Here is a 6,000-nt window from a genome sequence, read left to right as displayed (position 1 = left end):
TTTTGGGCACTATTAATCTACCTCTGCTTGCTGCTCTTTCTGATATTTTTAGTTCCATGATATTTTCTGCTATTCCTTCTATCTGTTTCCATGCCTGAATTATCATGTAGCATTCTCTTCTCCTTTCTAGACTATATAATTTTAAGAATTGTAGTCTTTCCCAGTAGTCTAGGTCCTTAACTTCTTCTATTCTAGCTGTAAAGGACCTTTGTACACTCTCTATTTGTGCAATATCCTTTTGATAGTGTGGGTACCATATCATATTGCAATATTCAAGTGGACTACGAACATATGTTTTATAAAGCATAATCATGTGTTCAGCTTTTCTTGTTTTGAAGTGCCGTCAACAACATTCCCATTTTTGCTTTACATTTTGCCAACAGAGTTGCTATTTGATCATTGCATAACAATGTTCCTATTCATCATCACACCAAGGTCTTTAACTGCTTCCTTATTTGTGATGGTCTCATTATTAGGTCCCTTATATGCATATAGTTTCTTTCTCTGTCTCCATAATTTATTGATTCAAATTTATCAGAGTTAAATACCATCCTATTTACCTCTGCCCAATCATATACTTTGTTAAGGTCTCTTTGTAGAGCGTTCCTATCTTCATCACAAGTAATTTCTCTACTTATTCTTGTGTCATCTGCGAAACTACTCACTACCGAATCCTTAACATTATGTCTATGTCTTCAATCATAATAACAAACAGTATTGCAGCTAACACCGTACCTTGCGGCACACCGGATATTACCTTGGCTTCATCCGAGTTCTCGTCGTTTGCAATAACTATCTGTTTTTCCTGTTGTGTAACCAAAAAATTCTTTTAACCATCTTCCTATTTTATCCACGATATTGTGTTTTCTAATTTTCTTCGCTAATATATTATGGTCTACTTTATCAAAAGCTTTTGCAAAGTCTAAATAAACACATCTGTTTCATTCCGCTTTTCATATGTTTGAATAGTTTTTCACGGTGGACTAACAGTTGGGTTTTGTGTACTTTTTCCGGGTACGAAACCATGTTGTCCTTTATTAAACAAATTATTTTTTATTAAATGTTTCATAATATTTTTCTTCATTACCCTTTCATACACTTTCATTATATGTGATGTTAGACTCACAGGCCTATAATTACTTGCCTCTAGTCTTGATCCACTTTTGAAAGTAGGGGTAATATACGCTAATTTGTGCTCATCATATATCTTGCCTGTATCTACACTTTGTCTTAATAATATTGCAAGTGCTTTGCGATAGAATGAACTACTTTCTTTAACAAAATAGCAGGAATTCCATCAGCCCTGCAGCAGCTCCATTTTTAATTTCATTAATAGCCTGCACAATATCAGCTTCATTAATATCTATGTCAGCTAAATATTCACTATTTTCATCCCTTACTTCTATATCATTATCTTCATTATCTATTCTAGTGAATTCTCTCTTATATCGTTCTGCCAGTATGTTGCAAATTTCCTTTTTTTCATTCGTTAATCTCCCTTCAATTCTCAGAGGGCCTATTTCTATTCTTCTTTTATTCATCTTCTTCGCATATGAGTATAATAGTTTGGGGTTTTGCTTGATATTTAATAGGGTTTTTTTCTTCCAAGTCCCGTTTTTTCATTTTCTTTTGATTGTATAATCTTTTTTTCTGCCATTTTCTATCTTACTTTTTAGTTCTATAACTTTCCATGCATTTTTTCTTTTGCAAGACCTTTTTTTCCACTTTCTGATTTTCTGGGAACAAGATCTTCTGTCTCTTGGTATGCATGAATGATTGTTTACTTTTCTTCTTCGGTATATATTTTCCACGATTATCTCCAATATTTTATATAATATCTCCGTATTTACCCTTATGTCATCACTTACGAAAATGTTATCCCAATCTTTGTTTAATTCTTCATTAATTTCTGACCATTTTATATTTTTACTGTAGAAGTTGTATTTTCCATATCCTTCCCACTTTTTCATTTCTTGCTTATCTCTATTTTCACTTGCTTTGGAATGAACTGTTAATTCTATGACATTATGGTCTGAAATACTTCGCATTATAAACTATTATTTCTTAACATAATTCATCTCGTTCACAAATACTAGGTCTAAAGTAGTATTTTCCTTTCTTGTTGGCAGGTGATTTATTTGTTGAATGTTGTATTCTAGTAGCATATCTAATAGCTTTTCAAATTGCCTCTTATCTTCTGCACTACTATTACTCTTCTTTTTTAATGTATAAGTACAACCACAATCTCCTATTCGTTCTTTCCATTCTACGAAAGGAAAGTTGAAGTCACCAGATAGGAGAATAGTCCAGTCCTTGTGATTTCTACATATATCATCCAATTTTCAATTATTAAGTCAAACTCTTTAGTATTAGGAGGTCTATATATTACTATGTTCATCAATTTTTCAGATTCAAATTCTACCGCTATTAGTTCACATTCTGAGTTACTATATTTCTCATATATTTTTCCTTGTTTTTTGTCTTTCCCATATATTGCGGTTTCCCCCTTGATTTCCTATTTTTTTCTATCTGATCTATAAGTTTGGAACCCTTTATTTGATCATCTTCCCAGTCTCTGGGAATACCAGGTTCACTTATATTCATTATATCTATTTCTTTTCATTTTGAGTTAGTTCTTCTAAGTACTCTATTTTTCTTTTGAGTTACTCGTAACTAAACCCTGCGCATTCATCACTATGATGGTTTGCGTGTTTTCTCCTTCTTTAATACTGATAGTAATAAGGATTTTCCCATGTCTCTTTCCTGTTCTGGTATGTTGTTCGTTTTTCATTTCCAGAAATTCTGACATTAAAAAAATCCAACTTTTCCATATATTTGATCTTCCTTCATCATAATTATTCATTTTGTGTCTGAATCTGCAATCCTTTCTCCGTTTCTGCAATATCCTCTGCATAATAAATACAGTTATTATCTCTTGAGTAGAATTTCGGAGCTGATGCTTGAAATTCTTTGCTGACACCTCTGCATATCTCATTGGTGGTTTGCTTTTCTCTTTTACTGATATTCTTGATTTCTCTCTTTATTTGTTTCGTTTCTTATTTGGATTTTATTACTTGGTTGGTTATTTATTTGATTATGATTCATGGCTACAGGGTGCATATTGCATTTGCATTTTTGTCGAACTTACATCCTTTTCCTTCTTTAGGTTTTTACATATTTTTGGATGCAGATCTCTGCAATCATCCCCATATCCATCTAAGTATGCACATTTACCTATATTTCCATAGTTTTGACATATCTTAGGATGTTTGTAGTAACATCTTTCTCCAAATCTGCAATTCCCTCTTTTCAAAAGGTTGCAGATTTGTTTGTCTTTCTTGTCTATTTTTTCCTCTTTCCCGTCATGTATAGATCTGGGTAGAGCCTCTTCGGGATTTGCTTTTCTGTTGTCATATCGTAATTTATTTCTTCGTAGGTATGCTGCTTTATTGCCTCATAGTAGTATCAATGAGTATCTCTGCATCCATACTTTTATCTTGTCTTTGTTTTCCTTATTTTTTTCTGTCATTTCATTTTGTTTACTTCTCTTCCGTTTTCCTCTTCTTCTTTTTCTTTTTCTCTTCTTCCTCTTCCTCTTCTTCATCCTCAACTATTTGTACATTCAATCTTGATTTAATAACATTGTCTATCCATGATAGACATGTTGAACAAAAAATTCTTGTATCTTTTCTCAAATCTTGTATTACCATCAGCACACTGTGGATGGGTCGGAATGTTGCATGCAGCACATTTTCTGATTAGGTTTTGTGGATTGACTATGCTATACCAAACCTTACACAGTTTGCATGCTTTTGGCATTCTTTTTTCCTAATGCAGGGAGACTTCCAGGAGGAGAGGGAGACTTCCAGGAGGAGAGGAGAAGAGGGAGACTTCCAGGAGGAGGAGAGAAGAGGGAGACTTCCAGGAGGAGAGGAGAAGAGGGAGACTTCCAGGAGGAGAGGAGAAGAGGGAGACTTCCAGGAGAAGAGGGAGACTTCCAGGAGAAGAGGAAGACTTCCAGGAGAAGAGGGAGACTTCCAGGAGAAGAGGGAGACTTCAGGAGAAGAGGGAGACTTTCCAGGAGGAGAGGAGAAGAGGGGAGACTTCCAGGACAGAGGTGAGGACTTCCAGGAGAAGAAGAGGAAGACTTCCAGGAGAAGAGGGAGACTTCCAGGAGAAGAGGGAGACTTCCAGGAGGAGAGGAGAAGAGGGAGACTTCCAGGAGGAGAGGGAGACTTCCAGGAGAAGAGGGAGACTTCCAGGAGGAGAGGGAGACTTCCAGGAGAAGAGGGAGACTTCCAGGAGAAGAGGGAGACTTCCAGGAGAAGAGGGAGACTTCCAGGAGGAGAGAAGAGGGAGACATCCAGGAGAAGAGGGAGACTTCCAGGAGAAGAGGGAGACTTCCAGGAGAAGAGGGAGACTTCCAGGAGGAGAGGGAGACTTCCAGGAGAAGAGGGAGACTTCCAGGAGGAGAGGAGAAGAGGGAGACTTCCAGGAGAAGAGGGAGACTTCCAGGAAGAGAGAGAGGGAGACTTCCAGGAGAAGAGGGAGACTTCCAGGAGAAGAGGGAGACTTCCAGGAGGAGAGGGAGACTTCCAGGAGAAGAGGGAGACTTCCAGGAGAAGAGGGAGACTTCCAGGAGAAGAGGGAGACTTCCAGGAGAAGAGGGAGACTTCCAGGAGAAGATAGAGACTTCCAGGAGAAGAGGGAGACTTCCAGGAGGAGAGGAGAAGAGGGAGACTTCCAGGAGGAGAGGGAGACTTCCAGGAGAAGAGGGAGACTTCCAGGAGAGACAGACTTCCAGGAGAAGAGGGAGACTTCCAGGAGAAGAGGAGAAGAGGGAGACTTCCAGGAGGAGAGGGAGACTTCAGGAGAAGAGGGAGACTTCCAGGAGAGGAGAAGATGGAGACTTCCAGGAGGAGAGGGAGACTTCCAGGAGAAGAGGGAGACTTCCAGGAGGAGAGGGAGACTTCCAGGAGAAGAAGAGGGAGACTTCCAGGAGGAGATGGAGACTTCCAGGAGAAGAGGGAGACTTCCAGGAGAAGAGGAGACTTCCAGGAGGAGAGGGAGGAAAGGGAGGGACTTCCAGGGAGAAGAGGGAGTTCCAGGAGAGAGAGGGACAATGAGCTTCCAGAAGAAGAGGGAGACTTCCAGGAGAAGAAGAGGGAGAAGAGGGAGACTTCCAGGAGAAGAAGAGGGAGACTTCCAGGAGGAGAGGGAGACTTCCAGGAGAAGAGGGAGACTTCCAGGAGAAGGAAGAGGGAGAAGAGGAGACTCCAGGAAGAAGGAGGGAGGGAGAAGAGGGAGACTTCCAGGAGAAGAGGGAGGATTCCAGGAGAAGAAGAGGGAGACTTCCAGGAGAGAAGAGGGAGACTTCCAGGAGAAGAGGGAGACTTCCAGGAGAAGAGGGAGACTTCCAGGAGAAGAAGAGGGAGAAGAGGGAGACTTCCAGGAGAAGAAGAGGGAGAAGAGGGAGACTTCCAGGAGAAGAGAGGAAATTCCAGGAGGAGAGGGAGACTTCCAGGAGAAGAGGGAGACTTCCAGGAGAAGAAGAGGGAGAAGAGGGAGACTTCCAGGAGAAGAAGAGGGAGAAGAGGGAGACTTCCAGGAGAGAAGAGAAGAAGGGATGAGCTTCCAGGAGGGAGAGAGAAGAGGAGAATTCAGGAGGAAGAGAGACTTCCAGGTGAAGAGAAGAACTTCCAAAAAGAGGGATAATTCCAGGAGAAGAGGGAGACTTAGGAGAAGAGGGAGCTTCCAGGGAGGGGGGAGACTTCCAGGAGAAGAGGGGGGACTTCCAGGAGAGAGGAGAAGAGGGAGGACTTCCAGGACCAGAGAGAAGAGACTTCAGGAAGGAAGAGAGAGGGAGACTTCGAGGAGAAGAGGGAGACTTCCAGGAGAAGAGGGGGACTTCCAGGAGGAGAGGAGAAGAGGGAGACTTCCAGGAGAAGAGGGGGACTTCCAGGAGGAGAGGAGAAGAGGGAGACTCCAGGAGGAGAGGAG

At 40.8% G+C, this 6,000-nt stretch overlaps 1 protein-coding gene across 1 annotated transcript in view; it reads right to left on the bottom strand.

Annotated features, from left to right (window-relative positions):
• LOC135199493 (uncharacterized) overlaps positions 1 to 6,000 on the bottom strand; it is a 649,473-nt gene that overhangs the window by 171,246 nt on the left and 472,227 nt on the right. The window lies entirely within an intron of this gene.

The sequence above is a fragment of the Macrobrachium nipponense genome, chromosome 25 (genome assembly GCF_015104395.2).
Source record: "Macrobrachium nipponense isolate FS-2020 chromosome 25, ASM1510439v2, whole genome shotgun sequence".
Taxonomy (NCBI): domain Eukaryota; kingdom Metazoa; phylum Arthropoda; class Malacostraca; order Decapoda; family Palaemonidae; genus Macrobrachium; species Macrobrachium nipponense.
This window is presented reverse-complemented; position numbering and strand designations above follow the sequence as displayed.